Source organism: Lagopus muta, chromosome 9, assembly GCF_023343835.1.
Source record: "Lagopus muta isolate bLagMut1 chromosome 9, bLagMut1 primary, whole genome shotgun sequence".
NCBI classification, from domain to species: domain Eukaryota; kingdom Metazoa; phylum Chordata; class Aves; order Galliformes; family Phasianidae; genus Lagopus; species Lagopus muta.
This window is the reverse complement of record NC_064441.1, coordinates 23200935-23228512: the sequence shown is the minus strand read 5'-3', so window position 1 is coordinate 23228512 and position 27578 is coordinate 23200935. Positions and strand designations below refer to the sequence as shown.

General features: G+C 51.8%; 14 non-coding genes across 14 annotated transcripts; all 14 read right to left on the bottom strand.

Annotated features, from left to right (window-relative positions):
- Positions 1 to 231: 231 nt before the first annotated feature.
- LOC125697947 (5S ribosomal RNA) lies at positions 232 to 350 on the bottom strand. Its single transcript, XR_007379019.1, has one exon. It is a non-coding gene; the product is annotated as a 5S ribosomal RNA (ribosomal RNA).
- A 1030-nt stretch (positions 351 to 1380) lies between these two features.
- LOC125697919 (5S ribosomal RNA) lies at positions 1381 to 1499 on the bottom strand. Its single transcript, XR_007378992.1, has one exon. It is a non-coding gene; the product is annotated as a 5S ribosomal RNA (ribosomal RNA).
- Positions 1500 to 2573: 1074 nt separating this feature from the next.
- Positions 2574 to 2692, bottom strand: LOC125697932 (5S ribosomal RNA). The gene has a single exon (XR_007379004.1). It is a non-coding gene; the product is annotated as a 5S ribosomal RNA (ribosomal RNA).
- A 789-nt stretch (positions 2693 to 3481) lies between these two features.
- On the bottom strand, positions 3482 to 3600 carry LOC125697930 (5S ribosomal RNA). Its single transcript, XR_007379003.1, has one exon. It is a non-coding gene; the product is annotated as a 5S ribosomal RNA (ribosomal RNA).
- A 989-nt stretch (positions 3601 to 4589) lies between these two features.
- Positions 4590 to 4708, bottom strand: LOC125697929 (5S ribosomal RNA). The gene has a single exon (XR_007379002.1). It is a non-coding gene; the product is annotated as a 5S ribosomal RNA (ribosomal RNA).
- Positions 4709 to 5747: 1039 nt separating this feature from the next.
- On the bottom strand, positions 5748 to 5866 carry LOC125697946 (5S ribosomal RNA). Its single transcript, XR_007379018.1, has one exon. It is a non-coding gene; the product is annotated as a 5S ribosomal RNA (ribosomal RNA).
- A 1014-nt stretch (positions 5867 to 6880) lies between these two features.
- Positions 6881 to 6999, bottom strand: LOC125697944 (5S ribosomal RNA). Its single transcript, XR_007379016.1, has one exon. It is a non-coding gene; the product is annotated as a 5S ribosomal RNA (ribosomal RNA).
- A 990-nt stretch (positions 7000 to 7989) lies between these two features.
- Positions 7990 to 8108, bottom strand: LOC125697945 (5S ribosomal RNA). Its single transcript, XR_007379017.1, has one exon. It is a non-coding gene; the product is annotated as a 5S ribosomal RNA (ribosomal RNA).
- A 1014-nt stretch (positions 8109 to 9122) lies between these two features.
- LOC125697934 (5S ribosomal RNA) lies at positions 9123 to 9241 on the bottom strand. Its single transcript, XR_007379006.1, has one exon. It is a non-coding gene; the product is annotated as a 5S ribosomal RNA (ribosomal RNA).
- A 1037-nt stretch (positions 9242 to 10278) lies between these two features.
- LOC125697927 (5S ribosomal RNA) lies at positions 10279 to 10397 on the bottom strand. The gene has a single exon (XR_007379000.1). It is a non-coding gene; the product is annotated as a 5S ribosomal RNA (ribosomal RNA).
- A 1030-nt stretch (positions 10398 to 11427) lies between these two features.
- On the bottom strand, positions 11428 to 11546 carry LOC125697941 (5S ribosomal RNA). The gene has a single exon (XR_007379013.1). It is a non-coding gene; the product is annotated as a 5S ribosomal RNA (ribosomal RNA).
- A 733-nt stretch (positions 11547 to 12279) lies between these two features.
- On the bottom strand, positions 12280 to 12398 carry LOC125697938 (5S ribosomal RNA). The gene has a single exon (XR_007379010.1). It is a non-coding gene; the product is annotated as a 5S ribosomal RNA (ribosomal RNA).
- A 920-nt stretch (positions 12399 to 13318) lies between these two features.
- On the bottom strand, positions 13319 to 13437 carry LOC125697939 (5S ribosomal RNA). Its single transcript, XR_007379011.1, has one exon. It is a non-coding gene; the product is annotated as a 5S ribosomal RNA (ribosomal RNA).
- Positions 13438 to 14205: 768 nt separating this feature from the next.
- Positions 14206 to 14324, bottom strand: LOC125697937 (5S ribosomal RNA). The gene has a single exon (XR_007379009.1). It is a non-coding gene; the product is annotated as a 5S ribosomal RNA (ribosomal RNA).
- Positions 14325 to 27578: the final 13254 nt, after the last annotated feature.

Below are 27578 nucleotides of genomic sequence, written 5' to 3'. Positions count from 1 at the left end.
GGGGGCGGGGTGTGGAGGGCAGATTGGGGAGGGGAGTGGAGGGCAGATGGGGGAGGGGAGGGGATGGGATAAGAAAGAAGTGCAACACCAGAGAAAAGACCAAAGAGATACTAAGTCCAGTGGGTCTCAAAATGAGCTTAGCGGAACAATGCCCCCAACCACAGAAGCTGGTGCCTGCTCCAGCCAGATGGAGCCCTTGGGTCCAGAGGGATAGAAAAGGCCGGCAGCAAAAGCCTACAGCACGCGATATTCCCAGGAGGTCTCCCATCCAAGTACTAACCAGGCCCGACCCTGCTTAGCTTCCGAGATCGGACGAGATCAGGCGTTACCAGGGTGGGATGGCCGTAGGTGCCTCGTATTCCTGCTCCAGCTCTCTTCTCATCATCACACCACGGACACCAACCAGCACCACTCGGCCTTCAGCCATCAAGCAGTGAAATGAGACCGTGAACAGAAGTGGACATCAAACAGCTCCTCACATACGTGCACCATGCCGCAGTGAGCACTGACCCATATCCAGCATGGCAGACCTCAATGCATTCCTGACTGACGCACATGCGCAGCGTATTCACAGGACACTACTTGGACCTTACACAACACCTGCACACTAGCTCAGTGCGCTCTGCAAAAGGAACGTGGCAAACATGGTCAAACGCTGACCCTGATAAGAGAGTAAAAAGCGAGACCTACAGTGCATCTGCAATCCTACAGGGAACACCAGCGACGGGATCCAGCAGGTGGCACTCCAGTGCATGCCAAGCCCCTTGGAGGCAGACATGTGCTATTTGAGTAGAGCATGGTGCAGTGATGGCAGGTAAAGTTGGAGAAGACAATGGAGAGAAGAACCGGGGGGGGGAGGGGAGGGGAGGGGAGGGGAGGAGAGGGGAGGGGAGGGGAGGGGAGGGGAGGGAACGGGAGGGGAGGGGAGGGGAGGGGAGGGGAGGGGAGGGGAGGGGAGGGGAGGGGAGGGGAGGGGAGGGAAGGGAAGGGAAGGGAAGGGAAGGGAAGGGAAGGGAAGGGAAGGGAAGGGAAGGGAAGGGAAGGGAAGGGAAGGGAAGGGAAGGGAAGGGAAGGGAAGGGAAGGGAAGGGAAGGGAAGGGAAGGGAAGGGAAGGGAAGGGAAGGGAAGGGAAGGGAAGGGGTGGAGGTGGGGGGCGGGGTGTGGAGGGCAGATTGGGGAGGGGAGTGGAGGGCAGATGGGGGAGGGGAGGGGATGGGATAAGAAAGAAGTGCAACACCAGAGAAAAGACCAAAGAGATACTAAGTCCAGTGGGTCTCAAAATGAGCTTAGCGGAACAATGCCCCCAACCACACAAGCTGGCGCCTGCTCCAGCCAGATGGAGCCCTTGGGTCCAGAGGGATAGAAAAGGCCGGCAGCAAAAGCCTACAGCACCCGATATTCCCAGGAGGTCTCCCATCCAAGTACTAACCAGGCCCGACCCTGCTTAACTTCCGAGATCGGACGAGATCGGGCGTTACCAGGGTGGGATGGCCGTAGGTGCCTCGTATTCCTGCTCCAGCTCTCTTCTCATCATCACACCACGGACACCAACCAGCACCACTCGGCCTTCAGCCATCAAGCAGTGAAATGAGACAGTGAACAGAAGTGGACATCAAACAGCTCCTCACATACGTGCACCATGCCGCAGTGAGCACTGACCCATATCCAGCATGGCAGACCTCAATGCATTCCTGACTGACGCACATGCGCAGCGTATTCACAGGACACTACTTGGACCTTACACAACACCTGCACACTAGCTCAGTGCGCTCTGCAAAAGGAACGTGGCAAACATGGTCAAACGCTGACCCTGATAAGAGAGTAAAAAGCGAGACCTACAGTGCATCTGCAATCCTACAGGGAACACCAGCGACGGGATCCAGCAGGTGGCACTCCAATGCATGCCAAGCCCCTTGGAGGCAGACATGTGCTATTTGAGTAGAGCATGGTGCAGTGATGGCAGGTAAAGTTGGAGAAGACAATGGAGAGAAGAACCGGGGGGGGGAGGGGAGGGGAGAGGAGGGGAGGGGAGGGGAGGGGAGGGGAGGGGAGGGGAGGGGAGGGGAGGGGAGGGGAGGGGAGGGGAGGGGAGGGGAGGGGAGGGGAGGGGAGGGGAGGGGAGGGGAGGGGAGGGGAGGGGAGGGGAGGGGAGGGGAGGGGAGGGGAGGGGAGGGGAGGGAGGGGAAGGGAAGGGGAGGGAAGGGAAGGGAAGGGAAGGGAAGGGAAGGGAAGGGAAGGGAAGGGAAGGGAAGGGAAGGGAAGGGAAGGGAAGGGAAGGGAAGGGAAGGGAAGGGAAGGGAAGGGAAGGGAAGGGAAGGGAAGGGAAGGGAAGGGGTGGAGGTGGGGGCGGGGTGTGGAGGGCAGATGGGGGAGGGGAGTGGAGGGCAGACTCGGGAGGTGAGGGGATGGGATAAGAAAGAAGTGCAACACCAGAGAAAAGACCAAAGAGATACTAAGTCCAGAGGGTCTCAAAATGAGCTTAGCGGAACAATGCCCCCAACCACAGAAGCTGGCGCCTGCTCCAGCCAGCTGGAGCCCTTGGGTCCAGAGGGATAGAAAAGGCCGGCAGCAAAAGCCTACAGCACCCGGTATTCCCAGGAGGTCTCCCACCCAAGTACTAACCAGGCCCGACCCTGCTTAGCTTCCGAGATCGGACGAGATCGGGCGTTACCAGGGTGGGATGGCCGTAGGTGCCTCATATTCCTGCTCCAGCTCTCTTCTCATCATCACACCACGGACACCAACCAGCACCACTCGGCCTTCAGCCATCAAGCAGTGAAATGAGACCGTGAACAGAGGTGGACATCAAACAGCTCCTCACACACGCGCACCATGCCGCAGTGAGCACTGACCCATATCCAGCATGGCAGACCTCAATGCATTCCTGACTGACGCACATGCGCAGCGTATTCACAGGACACTACTTGGACCTTACACAACACCTGCACACTAGCTCAGTGCGCTCTGCAAAAGGAACGTGGCAAACATGGTCAAACGCTGACCCTGATAAGAGAGTAAAAAGCGAGACCTACAGTGCGTCTGCAATCCTACAGGTAACACCAGCGACAGGATCCAGCAGGTGGCACTCCAGTGCATGCCAAGCCCCTTGGAGGCAGACTGGCGCTATTTGAGTAGAGCATGGTGCAGTGATGGAAGGTAAAGTTGGAGAAGACAATGGAGAGAAGAAACGGGAAGGGGAGGGGAGGGAAGGGAAGGGAAGGGAAGGGAAGGGAAGGGAAGGGGTGGAGGTGGGGGCGGGGTGTGGAGGGCAGATTGGGGAGGGGAGTGGAGGGCAGATGGGGGAGGGGAGGGGATGGGATAAGAAAGAATTGCAACACCAGAGAAAAGACCAAAGAGATACTAAGTCCAGAGGGTCTCAAAATGAGCTTAGCGGAACAATGCCCCCAACCACAGAAGCTGGCGCCTGCTCCAGCCAGCTGGAGCCCTTGGGTCCAGAGGGATAGAAAAGGCCGGCAGCAAAAGCCTACAGCACCCGGTATTCCCAGGAGGTCTCCCACCCAAGTACTAACCAGGCCCGACCCTGCTTAGCTTCCGAGATCGGACGAGATCGGGCGTTACCAGGGTGGGATGGCCGTAGGTGCCTCGTATTCCTGCTCCAGCTCTCTTCTCATCATCACACCACGGACACCAACCAGCACCACTCGGCCTTCAGCCATCAAGCAGTGAAATGAGACAGTGAACAGAAGTGGACATCAAACAGCTCCTCACATACGTGCACCATGCCGCAGTGAGCACTGACCCATATCCAGCATGGCAGACCTCAATGCATTCCTGACTGACGCACATGCGCAGCGTATTCACAGGACACTACTTGGACCTTACACAACACCTGCACACTAGCTCAGTGCGCTCTGCAAAAGGAACGTGGCAAACATGGTCAAACGCTGACCCTGATAAGAGAGTAAAAAGCGAGACCTACAGTGCATCTGCAATCCTACAGGGAACACCAGCGACGGGATCCAGCAGGTGGCACTCCAATGCATGCCAAGCCCCTTGGAGGCAGACATGTGCTATTTGAGTAGAGCATGGTGCAGTGATGGCAGGTAAAGTTGGAGAAGACAATGGAGAGAAGAAACGGGGGGGGGAGGGGAGGGGAGGGGAGGGGAGGGGAGGGGAGGGGAGGGGAGGGGAGGGGAGGGGAGGGGAGGGAAGGGAAGGGAAGGGAAGGGAAGGGAAGGGAAGGGAAGGGAAGGGAAGGGAAGGGAAGGGAAGGGAAGGGAAGGGAAGGGAAGGGAAGGGAAGGGAAGGGAAGGGAAGGGAAGGGAAGGGAAGGGAAGGGAAGGGAAGGGAAGGGAAGGGAAGGGAAGGGAAGGGAAGGGAAGGGAAGGGGTGGAGGTGGGGGCGGGGTGTGGAGGGCAGATTGGGGAGGGGAGTGGAGGGTAGACTCAGGAGGTGAGGGGATGGGATAAGAAAGAAGTGCAACACCAGAGAAAAGACCAAAGAGATACTAAGTCCAGAGGGTCTCAAAATGAGCTTAGCGGAACAATGCCCCCAACCACAGAAGCTGGCGACTGCTCCAGCCAGCAGGAGCCCTTGGGTCCAGAGGGATAGAAAAGGCCGGCAGCAAAAGCCTACAGCACCCGGTATTCCCAGGAGGTCTCCCACCCAAGTACTAACCAGGCCCGACCCTGCTTAGCTTCCGAGATCGGACGAGATCGGGCGTTACCAGGGTGGGATGGCCGTAGGTGCCTCATATTCCTGCTCCAGCTCTCTTCTCATCATCACACCACGGACAGCAACCAGCACCACTCGGCCTTCAGCCATCAAGCAGTGAAATGAGACAGTGAACAGAAGTGAACATCAAACAGCTCCTCACATACGTGCACCATGCCGCAGTGAGCACTGACCCATATCCAGCATGGCAGACCTCAATGCATTCCTGACTGACGCACATGCGCAGCGTATTCACAGGACACTACTTGGACCTTACACAACACCTGCACACTAGCTCAGTGCGCTCTGCAAAAGGAACGTGGCAAACATGGTCAAACGCTGACCCTGATAAGAGAGTAAAAAGCGAGACCTACAGTGCATCTGCAATCCTACAGGGAACACCAGCGACGGGATCCAGCAGGTGGCACTCCAATGCATGCCAAGCCCCTTGGAGGCAGACATGTGCTATTTGAGTAGAGCATGGTGCAGTGATGGCAGGTAAAGTTGGAGAAGACAATGGAGAGAAGAAACGGGGGGGGGAGGGGAGGGGAGGGGAGGGGAGGGGAGGGGAGGGGAGGGGAGGGGAGGGGAGGGGAGGGGAGGGGAGGGGAGGGGAGGGGAGGGGGAGGGGAGGGGAGGGGAGGGGAGGGGAGGGGAGGAAGGGAAGGGAAGGGAAGGGAAGGGAAGGGAAGGGAAGGGAAGGGAAGGGAAGGGAAGGGAAGGGAAGGGAAGGGAAGGGAAGGGAAGGGAAGGGAAGGGAAGGGAAGGGAAGGGAAGGGAAGGGAAGGGAAGGGAAGGGAAGGGAAGGGAAGGGAAGGGAAGGGAAGGGAAGGGGTGGAGGTGGGGGCGGGGTGTGGAGGGCAGATTGGGGAGGGGAGTGGAGGGCAGATGGGGGAGGGGAGGGGATGGGATAAGAAAGAAGTGCAACACCAGAGAAAAGACCAAAGAGATACTAAGTCCAGTGGGTCTCAAAATGAGCTTAGCGGAACAATGCCCCCAACCACACAAGCTGGCGCCTGCTCCAGCCAGATGGAGCCCTTGGGTCCAGAGGGATAGAAAAGGCCGGCAGCAAAAGCCTACAGCACGCGATATTCCCAGGAGGTCTCCCATCCAAGTACTAACCAGGCCCGACCCTGCTTAGCTTCCGAGATCGGACGAGATCGGGCGTTACCAGGGTGGGATGGCCGTAGGTGCCTCGTATTCCTGCTCCAGCTCTCTTCTCATCATCACACCACGGACACCAACCAGCACCACTCGGCCTTCAGCCATCAAGCAGTGAAATGAGACCGTGAACAGAAGTGGACATCAAACAGCTCCTCACATACGTGCACCATGCCGCAGTGAGCACTGACCCATATCCAGCATGGCAGACCTCAATGCATTCCTGACTGACGCACATGCGCAGCGTATTCACAGGACACTACTTGGACCTTACACAACACCTGCACACTAGCTCAGTGCGCTCTGCAAAAGGAACGTGGCAAACATGGTCAAACGCTGACCCTGATAAGAGAGTAAAAAGCGAGACCTACAGTGCATCTGCAATCCTACAGGGAACACCAGCGACGGGATCCAGCAGGTGGCACTCCAATGCATGCCAAGCCCCTTGGAGGCAGACGTGCTATTTGAGTAGAGCATGGTGCAGTGATGGCAGGTAAAGTTGGAGAAGACAATGGAGAGAAGAACCGGGGGGGGGGAGGGGAGGGGAGGGGAGGGGAGGGGAGGGGAGGGGAAAGGAGGGGAGGGGAGGGGAGGGGAGGGGAGGGGAGGGGAGGGGAAGGGAGGGGAGGGAAAGGGAAGGGAAGGGAAGGGAAGGGAAGGGAAGGGAAGGGAAGGGAAGGGAAGGGAAGGGAAGGGAAGGGAAGGGAAGGGAAGGGAAGGGAAGGGAAGGGAAGGGAAGGGAAGGGAAGGGAAGGGAAGGGAAGGGAAGGGAAGGGAAGGGAAGGGAAGGGAAGGGAAGGGAAGGGGTGGAGGTGGGGGCGGGGTGTGGAGGGCAGATGGGGGAGGGGAGTGGAGGGCAGACTCGGGAGGTGAGGGGATGGGATAAGAAAGAAGTGCAACACCAGAGAAAAGACCAAAGAGATACTAAGTCCAGAGGGTCTCAAAATGAGCTTAGCGGAACAATGCCCCCAACCACAGAAGCTGGCGCCTGCTCCAGCCAGCTGGAGCCCTTGGGTCCAGAGGGATAGAAAAGGCCGGCAGCAAAAGCCTACAGCACCCGGTATTCCCAGGAGGTCTCCCACCCAAGTACTAACAAGGCCCGACCCTGCTTAGCTTCCGAGATCGGACGAGATCGGGCGTTACCAGGGTGGGATGGCCGTAGGTGCCTCATATTCCTGCTCCAGCTCTCTTCTCATCATCACACCACGGACAGCAACCAGCACCACTCGGCCTTCAGCCATCAAGCAGTGAAATGAGACAGTGAACAGAAGTGAACATCAAACAGCTCCTCACATACGTGCACCATGCCGCAGTGAGCACTGACCCATATCCAGCATGGCAGACCTCAATGCATTCCTGACTGACGCACATGCGCAGCGTATTCACAGGACACTACTTGGACCTTACACAACACCTGCACACTAGCTCAGTGCGCTCTGCAAAAGGAACGTGGCAAACATGGTCAAACGCTGACCCTGATAAGAGAGTAAAAAGCGAGACCTACAGTGCATCTGCAATCCTACAGGGAACACCAGCGACGGGATCCAGCAGGTGGCACTCCAATGCATGCCAAGCCCCTTGGAGGCAGACATGTGCTATTTGAGTAGAGCATGGTGCAGTGATGGCAGGTAAAGTTGGAGAAGACAATGGAGAGAAGAAACGGGGGGGGGAGGGGAGGGGAGGGGAGGGGAGGGGGAGGGGAGGGGAGGGGAGGGGAGGGGAGGGGAGGGGAGGGGAGGGAAGGGAAGGGAAGGGAAGGGAAGGGAAGGGAAGGGAAGGGAAGGGAAGGGAAGGGAAGGGAAGGGAAGGGAAGGGAAGGGAAGGGAAGGGAAGGGAAGGGAAGGGAAGGGAAGGGAAGGGAAGGGAAGGGAAGGGAAGGGAAGGGAAGGGAAGGGAAGGGAAGGGAAGGGAAGGGGTGGAGGTGGGGGCGGGGTGTGGAGGGCAGATTGGGGAGGGGAGTGGAGGGTAGACTCAGGAGGTGAGGGGATGGGATAAGAAAGAAGTGCAACACCAGAGAAAAGACCAAAGAGATACTAAGTCCAGTGGGTCTCAAAATGAGCTTAGCGGAACAATGCCCCCAACCACACAAGCTGGCGCCTGCTCCAGCCAGATGGAGCCCTTGGGTCCAGAGGGATAGAAAAGGCCGGCAGCAAAAGCCTACAGCACCCGATATTCCCAGGAGGTCTCCCATCCAAGTACTAACCAGGCCCGACCCTGCTTAGCTTCCGAGATTGGACGAGATCGGGCGTTACCAGGGTGGGATGGCCGTAGGTGCCTCGTATTCCTGCTCCAGCTCTCTTCTCATCATCACACCACGGACACCAACCAGCACCACTCGGCCTTCAGCCATCAAGCAGTGAAATGAGACAGTGAACAGAAGTGGACATCAAACAGCTCCTCACATACGTGCACCATGCCGCAGTGAGCACTGACCCATATCCAGCATGGCAGACCTCAATGCATTCCTGACTGACGCACATGCGCAGCGTATTCACAGGACACTACTTGGACCTTACACAACACCTGCACACTAGCTCAGTGCGCTCTGCAAAAGGAACGTGGCAAACATGGTCAAATGCTGACCCTGATAAGAGAGTAAAAAGCGAGACCTACAGTGCATCTGCAATCCTACAGGGAACACCAGCGACGGGATCCAGCAGGTGGCACTCCAATGCATGCCAAGCCCCTTGGAGGCAGACATGTGCTATTTGAGTAGAGCATGGTGCAGTGATGGCAGGTAAAGTTGGAGAAGACAATGGAGAGAAGAAACGGGGGGGGGAGGGGAGGGGAGGGGAGGGGAGGGGAGGGGAGGGGAGGGGAGGGGAGGGGAGGGGAGGGGAGGGGAGGGGAGGGGAGGGGAGGGGAGGGGAGGGGAGGGGAGGGGAGGGAAGGGAAGGGAAGGGAAGGGAAGGGAAGGGAAGGGAAGGGAAGGGAAGGGAAGGGAAGGGAAGGGAAGGGAAGGGAAGGGAAGGGAAGGGAAGGGAAGGGAAGGGAAGGGAAGGGAAGGGAAGGGAAGGGAAGGGAAGGGAAGGGAAGGGAAGGGAAGGGGTGGAGGTGGGGGCGGGGTGTGGAGGGCAGATTGGGGAGGGGAGTGGAGGGCAGATGGGGGAGGGGAGGGGATGGGATAAGAAAGAAGTGCAACACCAGAGAAAAGACCAAAGAGATACTAAGTCCAGTGGGTCTCAAAATGAGCTTAGCGGAACAATGCCCCCAACCACACAAGCTGGCGCCTGCTCCAGCCAGATGGAGCCCTTGGGTCCAGAGGGATAGAAAAGGCCGGCAGCAAAAGCCTACAGCACCCGATATTCCCAGGAGGTCTCCCATCCAAGTACTAACCAGGCCCGACCCTGCTTAGCTTCCGAGATCGGACGAGATCGGGCGTTACCAGGGTGGGATGGCCGTAGGTGCCTCGTATTCCTGCTCCAGCTCTCTTCTCATCATCACACCACGGACACCAACCAGCACCACTCGGCCTTCAGCCATCAACCAGTGAAATGAGACCGTGAACAGAAGTGGACATCAAACAGCTCCTCACATACGTGCACCATGCCGCAGTGAGCACTGACCCATATCCAGCATGGCAGACCTCAATGCATTCCTGACTGACGCACATGCGCAGCGTATTCACAGGACACTACTTGGACCTTACACAACACCTGCACACTAGCTCAGTGCGCTCTGCAAAAGGAACGTGGCAAACATGGTCAAACGCTGACCCTGATAAGAGAGTAAAAAGCGAGACCTACAGTGCATCTGCAATCCTACAGGGAACACCAGCGACGGGATCCAGCAGGTGGCACTCCAATGCATGCCAAGCCCCTTGGAGGCAGACGTGCTATTTGAGTAGAGCATGGTGCAGTGATGGCAGGTAAAGTTGGAGAAGACAATGGAGAGAAGAACCGGGGGGGGGAGGGGAGGGGAGGGGAGGGGAGGGGAGGGGAGGGGAGGGGAGGGGAGGGGAGGGGAGGGGAGGGGAGGGGAGGGGAGGGGAGGGGAGGGGAGGGGAGGGGGGGGAAGGGAGGGGAGGGAAAGGGAGGGGAGGGGAAGGGAAGGGAAGGGAAGGGAAGGGAAGGGAAGGGAAGGGAAGGGAAGGGAAGGGAAGGGAAGGGAAGGGAAGGGAAGGGAAGGGAAGGGAAGGGAAGGGAAGGGAAGGGAAGGGAAGGGAAGGGAAGGGAAGGGAAGGGAAGGGAAGGGAAGGGAAGGGGTGGAGGTGGGGGCGGGGTGTGGAGGGCAGATGGGGGAGGGGAGTGGAGGGCAGACTCGGGAGGTGAGGGGATGGGATAAGAAAGAAGTGCAACACCAGAGAAAAGACCAAAGAGATACTAAGTCCAGAGGGTCTCAAAATGAGCTTAGCGGAACAATGCCCCCAACCACAGAAGCTGGCGCCTGCTCCAGCCAGATGGAGCCCTTGGGTCCAGAGGGATAGAAAAGGCCGGCAGCAAAAGCCTACAGCACCCGGTATTCCCAGGAGGTCTCCCACCCAAGTACTAACCAGGCCCGACCCTGCTTAGCTTCCGAGATCGGACGAGATCGGGCGTTACCAGGGTGGGATGGCCGTAGGTGCCTCATATTCCTGCTCCAGCTCTCTTCTCATCATCACACCACGGACACCAACCAGCACCACTCGGCCTTCAGCCATCAAGCAGTGAAATGAGACAGTGAACAGAAGTGAACATCAAACAGCTCCTCACATACGTGCACCATGCCGCAGTGAGCACTGACCCATATCCAGCATGGCAGACCTCAATGCATTCCTGACTGACGCACATGCGCAGCGTATTCACAGGACACTACTTGGACCTTACACAACACCTGCACACTAGCTCAGTGCGCTCTGCAAAAGGAACGTGGCAAACATGGTCAAACGCTGACCCTGATAAGAGAGTAAAAAGCGAGACCTACAGTGCATCTGCAATCCTACAGGGAACACCAGCGACGGGATCCAGCAGGTGGCACTCCAATGCATGCCAAGCCCCTTGGAGGCAGACATGTGCTATTTGAGTAGAGCATGGTGCAGTGATGGCAGGTAAAGTTGGAGAAGACAATGGAGAGAAGAAACGGGGGGGGGGAGGGGAGGGGAGGGGAGGGGAGGGGAGGGGAGGGGAGGGGAGGGGAGGGGAGGGGAGGGGAGGGGAGGGGAGGGGAGGGGAGGGAAGGGGAGGGCAGGGAAGGGAAGGGAAGGGAAGGGAAGGGAAGGGAAGGGAAGGGAAGGGAAGGGAAGGGAAGGGAAGGGAAGGGAAGGGAAGGGAAGGGAAGGGAAGGGAAGGGAAGGGAAGGGAAGGGAAGGGAAGGGAAGGGAAGGGAAGGGAAGGGAAGGGAAGGGAAGGGAAGGGAAGGGAAGGGAAGGGAAGGGGTGGAGGTGGGGGCGGGGTGTGGAGGGCAGATTGGGGAGGGGAGTGGAGTGTAGACTCAGGAGGTGAGGGGATTGGATAAGAAAGAAGTGCAACACCAGAGAAAAGACCAAAGAGATACTAAGTCCAGAGGGTCTCAAAATGAGCTTAGCGGAACAATGCCCCCAACCACAGAAGCTGGCGCCTGCTCCAGCCAGCTGGAGCCCTTGGGTCCAGAGGGATAGAAAAGGCCGGCAGCAAAAGCCTACAGCACCCGGTATTCCCAGGAGGTCTCCCATCCAAGTACTAACCAGGCCCGACCCTGCTTAGCTTCCGAGATTGGACGAGATCGGGCGTTACCAGGGTGGGATGGCCGTAGGTGCCTCATATTCCTGCTCCAGCCCTCTTCTCATCTTCACACCACGGACACCAACCAGCACCACTCGGCCTTCAGCCATCAAGCAGTGAAATGAGACCGTGAACAGAGGTGGACATCAAACAGCTCCTCACACACGCGCACCATGCCGCAGTGAGCACTGACCCATATCCAGCATGGCCGACCTCAATGCATTCCTGACTGACGCACATGCGCAGCGTATTCACAGGACACTACTTGGACCTTACACAACACCTGCACACTAGCTCAGAACGCTCTGCAAAGGAACGTGGCAAACATGGTCAAACGCTGACCCTGATAAGAGAGTAAAAAGCGAGACCTACAGTGCGTCTGCAATCCTACAGGTAACACCAGCGACAGGATCCAGCAGGTGGCACTCCAGTGCATGCCAAGCCCCTTGGAGGCAGACATGTGCTATTTGAGTAGAGCATGCTGCAGTGATGGCAGGTAAAGTTGGAGAAGACAATGGAGAGAAGAAACGGGAAGGGGAGGGGAGGGGAGGGGAGGGGAGGGGAGGGGAGGGGAGGGGAGGGGAGGGGAGGGGAGGGGATGGGATAAGAAAGAAGTGCAACACCAGAGAAAAGACCAAAGAGATACTAAGTCCAGAGGGTCTCAAAATGAGCTTAGCGGAACAATGCCCCCAACCACACAGGCTGGCGCCTGCTCCAGCCAGCTGGACCCTTTTAGACCAGAGGGATATAAAAGGCCAGCAGCAATAGCCTACAGCACCTGGTATTCCCAGGAGGTCTCCCATGCAAGTACTAACCAGGCCCGACCCTGCTTAGCTTCTGAGATCGGATGAGATCGGGCGTTACCAGGGTGGGATGGCCGTAGGTGCCTCATATTCCTGCTCCAGCTCTCTTCTCATCATCACACCACGGACACCAACCAGCACCACTCGGCCTTCAGCCATCAAGCAGTGAAATGAGACCGTGAACAGAAGTGGACATCAAACAGCTCCTCACATACGTGCACCATGCCTCAGTGAGCACTGACCCATATCCAGCATGGCAGACCTCAATGCATTCCTGACTGACGCACATGCGCAGCGTATTCACAGGACACCACTTGGACTTTACACAACACCTGCACACTAGCTCAGTGCGCTCTGCAAAAGGAACGTGGCAAACATGGTCAAACGCTGACCCTGATAAGAGAGTAAAAAGCGAGACCTACAGTGCATCTGCAATCCTACAGGGAACACCAGCGACGGGATCCAGCAGGTGGCACTCCAATGCATGCCAAGCCCCTTGGAGGCAGACATGTGCTATTTGAGTAGAGCATGGTGCAGTGATGGCAGGTAAAGTTGGAGAAGACAATGGAGAGAAGAAACGGGGGGGGGAGGGGGAGGGGAGGGGAGGGGAGGGGAGCGGAGGGAAAAGGAGGGGAGGGGAGGGGAGGGGAGGGGAGGGGAGGGGAGGGGAGGGGAGGGCAGGGAAGGGAAGGGAAGGGAAGGGAAGGGAAGGGAAGGGAAGGGAAGGGAAGGGAAGGGAAGGGAAGGGAAGGGAAGGGAAGGGGTGGAGGTGGGGGCGGGGTGTGGAGGGCAGACTGGGGAGGGGAGTGGAGGGCAGATGGGGGAGGTGAGGGGATGGGATAAGAAAGAAGTGCAACACCAGAGAAAAGACCAAAGAGATACTAAGTCCAGAGGGTCTCAAAATGAGCTTAGCGGAACAATGCCTGCAACCACAGAAGCTGGCGCCTGCTCCAGCCAGCTGGACCCTTTGAGACCAGAGGGATAGAAAAGGCCGGCAGCAAAAGCCTACAGCACCCGGTATTCCCAGGAGGTCTCCCATCCAAGTACTAACCAGGCCCGACCCTGCTTAGCTTCCGAGATTGGACGAGATCGGGCGTTACCAGGGTGGGATGGCCGTAGGTGCCTCATATTCCTGCTCCAGCCCTCTTCTCATCTTCACACCACGGACACCAACCAGCACCACTCGGCCTTCAGCCATCAAGCAGTGAAATGAGACCGTGAACAGAGGTGGACATCAAACAGCTCCTCACACACGCGCACCATGCTGCAGTGAGCACTGACCCATATCCAGCATGGCAGACCTCAATGCATTCCTGACTGACGCACATGCGCAGCGTATTCACAGGACACTACTTGGACCTTACACAACACCTGCACACTAGCTCAGAACGCTCTGCAAAGGAACGTGGCAAACATGGTCAAACGCTGACCCTGATAAGAGAGTAAAAAGCGAGACCTACAGTGCGTCTGCAATCCTACAGGTAACACCAGCGACAGGATCCAGCAGGTGGCACTTCAGTGCATGCCAAGCCCCTTGGAGGCAGACATGTGCTATTTGAGTAGAGCATGGTGCAGTGATGGCAGGTAAAGTTGGAGAAGACAATGGAGAGAAGAAACGGGAAGGGGAGGGGAGGGAAGGGAAGGGAAGGGGTGGAGGTGGGGGCGGGGTGTGGAGGGCAGATTGGGGAGGGGAGTGGAGGGCAGATGGGGGAGGGGAGGGGATGGGATAAGAAAGAAGTGCAACACCAGAGAAAAGACCAAAGGGATACTAAGTCCACAGAGTCTCAAAATGAGCTTAGCGGAACAATGCCCCCAACCACACAGGCTGGCGCCTGCTCCAGCCAGCTGGACCCTTTTAGACCAGAGGGATATAAAAGGCCAGCAGCAATAGCCTACAGCACCTGGTATTCCCAGGAGGTCTCCCATGCAAGTACTAACCAGGCCCGACCCTGCTTAGCTTCTGAGATCGGATGAGATCGGGCGTTACCAGGGTGGGATGGCCGTAGGTGCCTCATGTTCCTGATCCAGCTCTCTTCTCATCTTCACACCACAGACACCAACCAGCACCACTCGGCCTTCAGCCATCAAGCAGTGAAATGAGACTGTGAACAGAGGTGGACATCAAACAGCTCCTCACATACGTGCACCATGCCGCTGTTAGCACTGACCCATGTCCAGCATGGCAGACCTCAATGCATTCCTGACTGATGCACATGCGCAGCGTATTCACAGGACACAACATGGACCTTACGGCACCTGCACACTAGGTCAGTGCACTCTGGAAAGGAACGTGGCAATCATGGTCAACCACAGACCCTGATAAGAGAGTAAAAAATGTGACCTACAGCAGTTATTTGATCCTTCAGGGAACACCAGCGACGGGATCCTGCAGGTGGCACTCTAGTGCATGTTAAGGCACCTTGAACGCTTAAGGTACCTGTTTTTCTCAGGATGTCTCCCAGCCAAATCCTTATCACCGATACTTCGATACCACTACTTGTTTCATACGGCACCTCCACACTAGGTCAGTGGACTCTAATTTCCATTTTTGTTTCTAGTATATCGCTTTTTACTGGCCCACTCTAGGCAGCCTTGCTCTCAATCGTCCTGTCCTTACTGTGCTACAATGTCCTGGGTGCACAAAATTCCTTTCCCAAATATAGCTAGTGTATTTTTTTTTTTGACAGAACATGACAGGATATTAGGTGGCCAGATACCCTGTAGCTTGGGTGCATTCTGTTGTTGACTGGGAGTGCCTGGATGCCCAGCCGCGGCATGACAACCAGGAGTATGCAGTATACGGTGACTGCACAGATCACGTCTGCTGCCATGGCTTTCCCAGGACCGTCCACTGCCTGGTGCTCCTGCTGCCTCATGGTGAGGTGAGCTCTGCATTGGGCTGGGTATCCAGTGTGCCTTGTGTCCCTGCTTCCCCTCACAGCTGTGATGGGGTTTGGCAGTTGTATGTGGCAATGCAGCTCACATGTGGCCAAGCTGGGCTGGTTGTGGGAAGCAAACATGGCTGCAGAGCAGCTCCCTGTAGTCCCAAAGAAGGAGGAGCAGAGTGCCTAGCTGGGAGGAGGCCACTGGAGCACCCATGGCAGCTGTTTTTTCAGGAATCTGCACTCCAGCACTGCCCTACATGTGATGGTGAACCTGGGTGAGTCCCCTCCGTCCTGAATATAAAATCAGTTATCACTAGATATGTTACTATTGTATCAAGGAAGATGAGATGTCTTGTAAGCTGAACTTAACTGAACGTGAATGTTCTGTCGCCATCAACAACAGCACCACTTCTGTTGAAGAAGTCTATGCAAAAATGAAATAGGTCACAGGCAGGAGTTGGGATTTTTTCCAAGCCATGCTGCTGACTGATTGTTTTAATGAATGGAGTCTGGATTCTGGCTTGCCTCAGTGGTGGAATCACTGGGACTCACAGGATGTGGAAAGTGGCTTGTAAATATTGGTTCAATGTGACTGTATGTATCTATGTCTTTGATAATCGCTATTGTGTTTGTAAAATATATAATAAATTTGTTTTTCTTTTTCTCCTTAGCTCTGCTAAGCACCAAAACATGACTCTGGAAGAAGACTATAACTGTTCCAGTGTCTCAAACATTGGGGTATTGCTTAGAGTCAGAGAAGGAACTGAAAACGTGTTTAATTTGCAGTCAGAACAGGAAACCAAAATTGTATTTGGAAACGGTGCAGAGTACTCTGTGCTCATTTTACAGTTGGAAAACAGAACTAAAAGTGCTTACCAAAGAAGGTTCTGCATATTTGTCTGCGTATTTGCAGTTGGAATAGTAAACCAAAAGTACCAAAAGAGGGTGCAGCGTACACCTGAGACTGGATGGCCCTACCCCTCTTGTTTAAGTCTGGGATATTTCCCTGGTTGCAAGAGATGCCAATATTACAGATGAGATGCTGGTCCCCTGCCAGCCTGTAAAGGATCCCAAGCTGGAGGATTTAGCTGCAAAGGGAAGTGCAATGCCCATTTCCTTGCATCAAGGGACCCTTTCCTCTTTTTTTCCCCTCACCCTAGCAGAGATGTATTTGTCTCGCTCTGACAGCTGTGTCCTTGTGAAATAGGTCTGGCTCCTGCCTGAGAAGGAACTTCCTGAATCTCAAGAAGCACATTGACAGTGGTGAGGCCCTACAGACTGCAACAGCCTTTGAACTTGTGATGGGGTATTGGAGATGGCAAGGGATGAGACACAGTGAGGACACTGCAGCTCTCCCCACTTTTCATTTTCAAAGAAGCATATCTGAGTGTGTCCGACTAACCCTGCCCGCTGGGAGATAATCTCTCCTCAGGGGTTATTGCACACAAGAGAGGCTATTGGCCAGTTCCTGCCAGCCAGGGCTGAGTTGACCTTCCTCCATGATGAGGCTCTGGGATGGTTTTGAGATACACAGAAAGGCATTGGCAGGCCCCAGGACAAACACTGAGCACTCTGAGTCCTTGGAATCCCTTGGGTATCGTGAGAACAGCACAGCTGTGTAAAACAGAAATAATCAATTTCTCTGCAGGCATTGTCATGTCCCCATAAAGTCAAAGCTGTTTTAGGAAAATACTCAGATAGGATTGACAGATGTGATCAAGCCTAAATTGGAGTTATTAAGCCTGCCAAGGAAGACTCACTTCATCAGAGACACTGCCTGGTTCAATAACTTACATTGCCTGGTTCAGCCACTTACCCAGTTTTCCTAAGGAGGTGGTGGAAAAGGCCACCTTTATCCCAGATAAGGAAGGTGAGACAAAGGCCTCCCTGTGCAGAATTAATGGCTTTATTCATGCCTCTACAGAAGGACTTTGTTCCAGGATGGAACAGGGATTGGTCTTTGCCACATGCCTCTCTATTCCTCTGTTCCAAATAGGAATCAGCTGTCCTGTGAGGACCAATATGAACTTCGGCCATTTTTAGATCATGGTCTCAGAATTACAGAATCACAGAATGGTCATGTTTGGGGCCTCTGAAAATCATCAGTTCCAACACCACTCCTCTAGCAAAAAAATCTTGTCACAACTCATCAGATAAGGGTGGTTGAGGTTTTGAAATTCCCTCAGGCTAAATTAAAGTGAAATGATGAGTCATTTTCCAAGGCTATCAGCACCACTGCGGGCATGTTCTGCAGTGGAGCTGGGAATTGCCATTCAGTAGGCTGTTCCAAAAACCATGGAGAAGAAAGGGCTAGGAGGGAGCTACCCTGAGCTCACCTGGTCCACCAGGAGAACACAGTCCTCACAAGAGCAGGTTACGCAGAGGAGTCTGGGCCAGGAGCCTTCACGTTTGTACAAGCAGCCACTAGGAAGTGCGAGGGACAAGGAATGTGGCAACCTAGACAAACAGAGTGGAGGAGCAGTGAAGGCATGGTGTGGCAGTTTGTGTGGCAGTTCACACAGGCAGGACAGAGAGGGAGAGTGAAATCCAAACTGCTTTCTTCTTATCTGGGAACAGCAAGGTGCAGTGCTCTGTTGAAACGTATCTGGTGGCCACCTACTGCAACAAACAGGCTGAGACAGAATCCCAGGCAGAGGGGCTTCCAGCTTTCCAGGCTGATGTATGTACCTAAATGAACTTCCCAAGGAGTGACAGGTCCGCTCAAAACTTCAGCTGTGGAGAACTCCAGAATCTAGAAGCCCCTTGAGGGCCTGAGGGAAGAGGGTGTGCAAGGTGTGCACAGGTGAATAAACTTTTTGAGCAAGTGAGCAGGCTGCAATCAGAAAGAAAGATTGATGCTTGGTATCATGCAAAAACACAGTCAGCACAATAACCCTCTCTTCTGTACTTGCAAGGGTAAGAAACTAAGCAAGCTACCAACTCGTAGGAGATAGATCACAAAATCATGCAGGATAAGGGAGGCTGGAGCAGAAGGAGTTTTTCCCTTGTTCAAGTCCTCCTAACCAACAAATACAAAGCTCTGGGTAAGGAAAGTGAGCAGAGTGTGGATAATATTTCAAAACAGAAAGGGACAATCAAGTTAAGATGCTTCAAGTGAGGATTCGAGTCATAGAACTACAGAATCATAGAATCATTTCATTTGGATGGGATGCTTAAAGGTCATCTAGCCCAGTTCTCCTGCAATTCATTGGGACACCTGCAGTGAAATCAAGTTGTTCAGGGAACTCAGAACTCAAGGTTCAGCCTGGCCTTGAGCGTCTCCAAGGATGGGACTTTCACAACCTCTCTGAGCAACTTGTTTCAGTGCCTCATTACCCTTATTGTAAAACACTTTTTGTTTATATCTGATCTAAATCTCCCCTTTTTTAGTCTGAAATCATTTCCCCTAGTCCTATCATAACAGACCCTGCTAAATAACATTTCCTTCTTTCTTATTGTCCCCTTTAATATACTGAAAAGCCACTACCTGGAAATGCTGTTTTTTGGGAAGTTCTTTTATTGGAAAATTTTTTAAAGGCAAAGGTAATGTGGGATTTAAACAAAATGAAAACTTCATTTAAAGCTGTGAAATATAAGTTACTTAAGTGTTCTCCCTCTTCTTTCTGCTCCCTCCCTTGTCCTTAGGAAGACTGAAAAGAAAAACAGTAGCTGTTACAATACAATTAAACTAACAGTAATGTAAAATCCTTGACCTCCCTTAACTGTGCTCCAGTTGTAAGAGTGAAGTCAGATTTGTCAATATATTATCCCTTTCAGGGTCAAAACATATTATAAACTTCCTACCAGGAACAATGGAAGAGTCTGTACTTGTCTGCAACAAACACACGAGATCATATTCAAGATATTTTTGTGTTGTTTCAACTCAGAGATTGCTGATGTACTGAGAGGAGTTTCTCTAAAGTTCTGCAAGGGCAAGGAAAAGCAAGCATGAATGTGTGTATAACCCAGATGTTATAATCATAATATAAATGTGTATAATCAATAGATATCAAGATGTTATAATCGCAATATAATCAAGAGAGTAAGGCAAAGCAGACAATGACCACAAAAAGAGAATAAGTGGAAGAACTTACCCATCAGTTGAGCTCACCAGAAGACACCAAAAGAGGGGATCTCCAGAAGAGATCCTTCCCCTCTGGTAGCCAGCTCTTAAATAGGTCCAGGAGGGGTGGAGCCTGGCTCCACCCCTTCCGGCAGCACAGGTGAATTGCCTTCACCTGTGCTCCTCTGGCTGACTCATGGCTCACCTCAGGTGATCAATCAGAGGTTCAGGCCGTGACTCAGCAGTTCCCATACAATGTGATAACAGGACAGAGATGAACCAAGCCCGTTGCTGGCTTCTAACACGTCTGTTTCCATGTAAAAATAAGGCGATTTCCTTGTAACTTGAGTGTGCAGGAAGTTTGGTTTTAAAAAAAATGCTCTCCTTAATTCAGAACACTGGTCTGTGGTCAGACACCTTGTCAACAATGATAGTTGTTCAGTGTTCAAGATGTGTGTGACATTCTAAAAGCATTATCTTCTAAGGAATATGATCAAAAGTCCACAAAATCCAAACAGGGGATTCACTGTACAAGATTCTAAGAGCAGGAAACTGGAAAAATGAAAGCACGTTTAAAAAGGAAACCTACTGTAAAAGTTACTGAGGTATAACAGCAAAATGTTATGCTTTGATTCTGACATGAATTACTTAGGGAAGGCTGGAAAACCTTCACAGTGCCTTGGTTTATTTGACTCACATGCCTTTCCGTATTTGGCTCAGCCATTAGAGAATACTGAACATCCCTGAGTTTGTCTGTGTTTTCCTGATGCTGAAGTGGCCAAATTTTGGAAATGTGCAAAATCAGCTTCAATATGCAATGTCTAAGAGAGAGAAGATCTGTTAGAGCTTCTGAACAGCTTTAGAACCTGTAGCTTTTCACTGCATAAAAATTGCACACTGAAAATTCAAAGAACAATGCACTTGAAGAGCAATGTCCCTGCCTCCTCCAGTTCCTGATGGCATGCCAAATACTGCAGCTTCCCTGCGAACCATGGAGCTTATAGAGAGCATTTCCCCAACTCCATTTGAGCTGCAAAATGCTTTGTACAACTTAGAAAACTTAGAAAAAAATACAACGGCACTTGTATGATCACATAAATAAATAGCATTTGCATACCATTATTTTCTCTTTTTTTTTTTTTTTTTTTTAATTTTCCCAGAAGTAACCACAGGGACTTTGCCCTGAGAACTTGTCACATTTTGGTTGCATTACTATATATTACATTCTTCTCTGGAAAATCTGGAGGACAGGGAGAAAGTCTGATCATACTGCATTCCAGAAGAGATTTCTCTTTTAGCTTTGTGGGGGCCAGGACTCCATCTGCTGTAAAGGTCCAGCACTTAATTTCAATTGTCTACAATGTGACACATTTTTATGTGCAAAAATCTCAGGAAGATACATTTCTAAAAGAAAAAGGCTCACTGTCTCTGTCCTCTGCTCTGTTAATTTTGACTACTTGCTGATATCCAAATAATAAAGCAAATCTCCTGCATGATAAAGCTGACCTACAAAAATTAGAATTAGGCTGACCCGGAAATATTTTAGTTATAGTTTTTACAAGTTGCATTGTCAGAATAGGACAGTAATAATTTACTAAAGGGCAAGAAGGATGGGAAACCATGAGGAAGAGATCACAAAAATAAATAATCTTTGTCACAAAAACAGCTTCATGGAGGAATATTGATCCTGATGTGGGAATCAAATGTTGTTTCTGCACTAGAACAAGTTAAATAGTTAGCAATATACTTGTATAGCTAGCAACAATTTACGTCTAGTCAGCATGAATATGTATGCAATATTTTGTCACAGAATCAAAGAATCACTGAATTGTAGGGGTTGGAAGGGACCTCCAGAGATCATCAAGTCCAACTCCCCTGCCAAAGCAGGTTCCCTACAGCAGGTTGCACAGGTCGGCATCCAGGCAGGTCTTGAACATCTCCAGAGAAGGAGACTGCACAGCCTCCCTGGGCAGCCTGTTCCAGTGCTCCGTCACCTCACTGTAAAGCAGTTCCTTCACACATTGGTGCAGAACTTCCTATGCTCCAGTTTCCGGCCGTTTCCCCTTGACCTGTCTCCATTCACCACTGAAAAGAGTCCGTCCTTGCCATTCTGCCCCCCCACACCTTAGATTCTTATAGACCTGGATCAGGTCCCCTCTCAGTCTTCTTTTCTCAAGGCTGAACAGACCCAGATCACTCAGCCTTTCTTCATAGCAGAGATACTGCAGGCCCCTCACCATCTTTGTGGCCCTCCGCTGGACTCTTTCCAAGAGATCCCTGTCTTTTTTGTACTGGGGAGCCCAGAACTGGATGCAGTACTCCAGATGAGGCCTTACCAGGGCAGAGCAGAGGGGGAGGATCACCTCCCTCGACCTGCTGGCCACGCTCCTTTTAATGCACCCCCGGATGCCATTGGCCCTCTTAGCCACAAGGGCACACTGCTGACTCATGGCGAACTTGTTGTCCACCAGGACACCCAGGTCCTTCTCTGCAGAGCTCCTCTCCAGCAGGTCATCCCCCAACCTGTAGTGGTGCATGCAATTATTCCTCCCCAGATGCAAGACTCTACGCTTGCTTTTGTTAAACCTCATCCAGTTTTTTTCTGCCCAGCTCTCCAGCCTGTCCAGGTCTTGCTGAATGGCAGCACAGCCTTCAGGCGTGTCAGCCAATCCTCCCAACTTCGTGTCATCAGCAAACTTGCTGAGGGTGGCCGCCATCCCCTCATCAAGGTCACTGATGAAGTTGTTGAACAAGACCGGACCCAGCGCAGACGCCTGGGGGACACCACTGGTTACAGGTCTCCAGCCAGACTCTGCACCGCCAACGACGACCCTCTGCGTTCTGCCAGTCAGCCACTTCTCAACCCACCTCACTGTCCACTCATCTATCCCACACTTCCTCAGCTTTGTTATAAGGATGTCGTGGGGGACAGTATCAAAAGCCTTGCTGAAATCAAGGTAGACTACATCCACTGCTCTCCCCCCATCCACCCAGCCAGAGACAACATCATAGAAGGCCACCAGGTTGGTCAAGCATAACCTCCCCCTTGTGAACCCGTGCTGACTACTCCTGATCACCTCCTTTTCTTCCAGTTGTCTGGAGATGACATCCAGCACCAGCTGTTCCATCACCTTTCCAGGGACAGAGGTGAGGCTGACTGGCCTATAATTGCCTGGATCTTCCTTCTTGCCCTTTTTGAAGACCGGAGTGACATTGGCTATCCTCCAGTCTTCAGGCATCTCCCCCATCCTCCAAGACCTCCCAAAGATGACAGAAAGCGGTTCAGCAATCACCTCTGCCAGCTCCCTCAGCTCCCGTGGGTGCATCCCATCGGGTCCCATGGATTTGTGAACATTGGTGTTGCCTAGGCACTCTCGGACCACCTCTTCCCTGACTGAAGGGAGGTCTTCCATTCCCCAGATCCTCTCACTAATCTCCAGGGACTCAGATTCCCGAGGGGGAGCTTTTCCACTGAAGACAGAAGCAAAGAAGGCATTCAGTATCTCCGCCTTCTCAGCATCCCCCGTTACCAGAACACCCCCGTCACTTAGCAGGGGAGCCACATTCTCCCTAGTCTTCCTTTTACTGTTAATGTACTTGAAAAAACCTTTTTTATTATCCTTTATCCCCTTTGCCAGATTTAATTCCAGGTGGGCTTTAGCCTTCCTCGTCGCATCCCTGCAGGCCCTGACAACATTCCTGTATTCATCCCAAGTGGTCAGACCCTTTTTCCACATTTCATGGGCTTTCTTCTTTCCTTCGAGTTTGTGCACGAGCTCCTTGCTCATCCACACAGGTCTCCTGCCACCCTTTCCCGATTTCTACCTCACAGGGACGCACTGATCCTGAGCTTGGAAGAAGAGCTGCTTAAATGCCGACCAGCTCTCACAGGCCCCCTTGCCTTCCAACAACCTAGCCCACGGGATAGCTCCAAGTAGGTCCTGGAAGAGATCAAAGTTGGCTCTCCTGAAGTCCAGGGTAGCAATCCTACTTTTTGCTTTACTTCTTCCACTCAGGATCTTGAACTCCACCATCTCGTGGTCACTACAACCCAAGCTGCCCCCGACCTTTACTTCCCTGACAAGCCCTTCTCTATTAGTGAGAATAAGGTCCAGCAGTACCCCTCTCCTCGTCGATTCCTCAACCACCTGCATCAGAAAGTTGTCTTCAACACATTGCAGGAACTGTCTGGACCGCATGTGCCTGGCCACATTGCTTTTCCAGCAAATATCTGGATAATTGAAGTCCCCCATAAGCTCCAGTGCCTGGGATCGTGACGCTGCTTCCAGTTGCTTGTGGAAGGCCTCATCAACCTCCTCCTCCTGATCTGAGAGCGTGTAGCACACTCCCACAACAGTGTCAGCCATACCAGCCCTCCCCTTGATTCTCACCCACAAGCTCTCCACTACTACACCACTCTCCCCCTGGTGGAGTTCAATACATTCTAGCTGCTCTCTTACATAAAGAACAACTCCACCACCCCACCTCGCCGGCCGATCTTTCCTAAAAAGCACATAGCCCTCCATGACAGCATTCCAGTCATGCAAGCTGTCCCACCATGTCTCCATGATCGCAGTGAGATTGTAGCTGTGCGACCGCACGCAGATCTCCAACTCTTCCTGTTTATTTCCCATACTGCGCGCATTAGTGTATAGACACTTCAGGGAAGCAGCATTCCCCTGCCACACTCCATCCCTTCGAACTCCACCCTCACCACCCATCAAGTTCTCTCTTGAACCTCGAACTACCTGCACAACCTCAGCAGCCCTCATTTTGTCCCCTTCCCCCTTCTTACCTAGTTTAAAGACCTTTCAATAAGGCCCACCAGCTCCTGGGCTAGGATCCTTTTACCCCTTGTAGACAGTTGAGCTCCATCTGCAGCCGTCATACCAGGAGCTGAGTAAATTGCCCCATGGTCAAAAATACCAAAGTTCTTGTGCCTGCACCAGCCTTTAAGCCATTTATTGATGAGGAGGGTTGTTTTGATCCTCTCAGTGTCCTTCCCCGCCACTGAAGGGATAGAAGACCACCTGCACTCCCGCACTATCAAGTACCCTCCCCAGACCCTTGAAGTCATTCTTGATAGCCCTTAGGCTTCTCTTGGCAGCATCATCACTGCCAACCTGAACTACCAATAAGGGGTAGTAGTCAGATGAGTGAATAAGCCCAGGAAGCTTTCTAGAGATGTTCCTGACATGTGCCCTAGGGAGGTGGGTGGTAGTTCACCTTAGTAGCTGGGCACTACACCCTCCACATATGGATAGAGAAAAATGTGAGAAGGGCAGTCCTAGCTGCAAGCAGCAGGGCCAGGCTCTGCAGGGACTCTGCTGTTTCCTGGAAATTGCTTCTGTGATGGTCTCCTGCTAAAAGATCTCCTCTTGTTATCTGCTAGCTGTATTCTATAAACATATTTGCTATATGATGAAAAGCGGCAAGGGAAACTGTTATGGTCTTGTAAGAAGTTCTTTAGCTCGAAAGAATTAAGAAAGTGGAAACAAAGTACTTGTATCAAACTAGCATAATGTTAAGAGGAGTCATGAGGTGCGGTTATTTTTAGCTAAATCTCCCCAGTTCTGTGCTATTCTGTGGGGCAGTGAGAAAATTCTCTGTGCAGATCAAGATGTACTTTTTGTGAAGGTGAGCACACCAACAGCACAGGCCTGTCTTCAGTCTGTCCTACAGCAGATAAAATGCTGTAGAGAATGGAGGTTTAGGTGAGAGGAAAATCATTTCATTCTCACTGGGAAACTGGCAGGAGGCTGTAGAGTTTGTCAGGGACTGGCCTCTATCATAAGGATAAATGCTGAACTATGTAGAGATGGGAAGATATCTTCAGATTTTTCTGAATGAGATGAGCTCACAGAATAAGTTAAAGCAATCTGGGGAGATCATCTGGTCTCAACTTGTGAGCAGAACATGCTAGTTCAGTCTTTCTGGGCTGTGAGGTGATCACATCTTTTGTTCAGTTTATTTCTACTAACCTTTTTGAAGAATATCATAGTATTTAATTTTTGTATCAAGTCAATTTTCAAGGTTCAAAAATTTCATTGAAAAACATTGAACAAAATTCCTGATAAGTTCTCAACTGAAGATTAAAGCACCTAGAAAATAATAGTGAGAACCCCATACTTGAGCTGGAAATATCTGCTTTGGTTCTCTCTCTGCCAACTAAAGTAATTTGCCAAGATTATCAACATGTTTTCACCAAGCCAAGCTAGAATTCTTCAACAAAAATGTAATAATTACAGGGAAGGACAAAAATAAATACTCGCTGTAATCCTTTCCATTGTATATAGTCATGATAATTTTGCTAAACAAAATAGTAGTAAATCTGGGCTGCTTTTATCCTAGGTGATAAAACCAAAACACAATCTTAAAACTCCAGTGCAATGAATCCATCTTTCAACAGCTTTCTGTTCTAGAAGATTTGGTTAGAGAAACATATTGGGGACAATGTGTTGTACTTTCTTCAATGTGAATTCTCATTTATTTCTCTTTGAACTAATGCGCTTGATTTTTATACCTAAGTATAATCACACTCCTGTCACTTGAACTTCAGAAACTTTCACGGAATATCTACGCTTGATGACAAAGAAGCTGCTGTCTGGATTCCAGAAATATGACTCTGGGATATGTGGGTTTAATGGAGTTTGTCTGATATCCTACTGCTTTTTCACAATACCTTTGGCATCATGTATTAAAAACTTCCAGCAGTAATAGTTACAAAAAGCAACATTGTCCCCTTTTGTAGAGATGAACAGGACTGAATTTTCCTGGCATGCTCTAATTCTCTCAAGTACATTACACTAATCCTCATACATGTCATTTGTCTGTACTGTTATATCTCCTTGGGGGGACTGTGTCTGCGTTATGCAGAGGTAATGAATAGATGTTTTTTCAGCTGGCAGCAGTGTAAGTAGGAGGCATAACATCCTGCAGCTCAATACAAGAATGGTGGGGAAGGCAAAGAGTGGCATTCCCAGGCCACTTTCAGGGTAGCTGTAGTGGAAATGCTAAGTCGAGGCCTGAGACAGCGATTAAGCACCTGGTGGGAAAGCAGGGCCAACTCAGGGCACCTCAGGTGCATGCAGTGTACCTGAGTGACCAGAAAGGGTAGAGCCAGGATGCACCCCTTCCCAAACCTCATTTAAAGGCTGGCAGTGGAGGTAAGGGTGTTTGCTTTTACTGAGATCTGTACCTACCTGAGGCGTTCTAAAAGTAAGCAGCTCTTTTCCTTCATTTCTGTATCTGTGGCTGCTGCATTTGGGTTCCTTATCATTTGCTGTAGCCAAGGACTTTGCCACCCTGCTGTTATCAGGGTTCTTTCCATCCTATTATAGCATTATAGTAGCTAACTTTGTGGTGCAGGGAAAAAAAACAAAAAAAAGTTGATCTGGAGAGATGTATTCTGATTAAAGGGATCTCAAGGGATAAGCTTTCAGGTTATGTTGGATTACAGATGCTGTCATTAGTCTGTGAGAAAAGGTACAAGTATCATGCTCAGTGCTAAAGCATAAACTCAAGCTCTGAGTTTTCTGCTTTATTTTGGTTAGATTAGTAATAGAATGTAACAGCATTTAGTTTACCTCAGTGATTTTCTTGCATGTTCTCTAAAACTGGAGGATGTATGTGCTCAATTGCTGAGTACTGACTGCACCTCTGTTGCCTGGAACACTCTGATCTTAGAGTGTTAGAATAATGCATAGTCCCAGTTTGGTTTGCCAAGCTGGCAGAGTCACTGGGGCTGGTTTGTTCACTCTGTCCTTATTTCTTGAACGTTGAGCTGCTGCAAGCAGCACATCATGGAATTATTTAGGTGAACAAGTCACAACATCAGGATTATCTTCCTGCTGAAGACCAGCTTAATCTGGCCTGTGCGATGTGGATGCATGTGCATGCCATAGAGGCAGTGTCCTGGAGTGATGTGAGCCTACAGGTGTAGGCAGGATGAGTGACCTGGGGCAGTGCTGCAGCTCCATGCACATCAAGGGGCACAGAGGCCAAAGGAAGAGTCAAGAGTTCTTTAGGGATTGTATAGACTTGACAAAAAAAAAAAAATAAATGGTAGTAAAGTGTGTGGGTGACTGAAGTTTATCTCCTCTCTTGAACCGTGGAAGCAAATCTTGATTAAAACTTAGGTGTAGCAGATTCCTGAAATTGGCTGCCTGGTCCTTGGTGACTTCACAACTTCTGCTAAGGAACTATTGCACTTTAGAAAAGGATCACCTGGGACAGGAGGTCAGCATCTGCCTACTTAGCACCTCTGGGCTGTAGCCTCTTGGAGGCAAGACGAAGTTGTGCTCTGAGAAAAGGC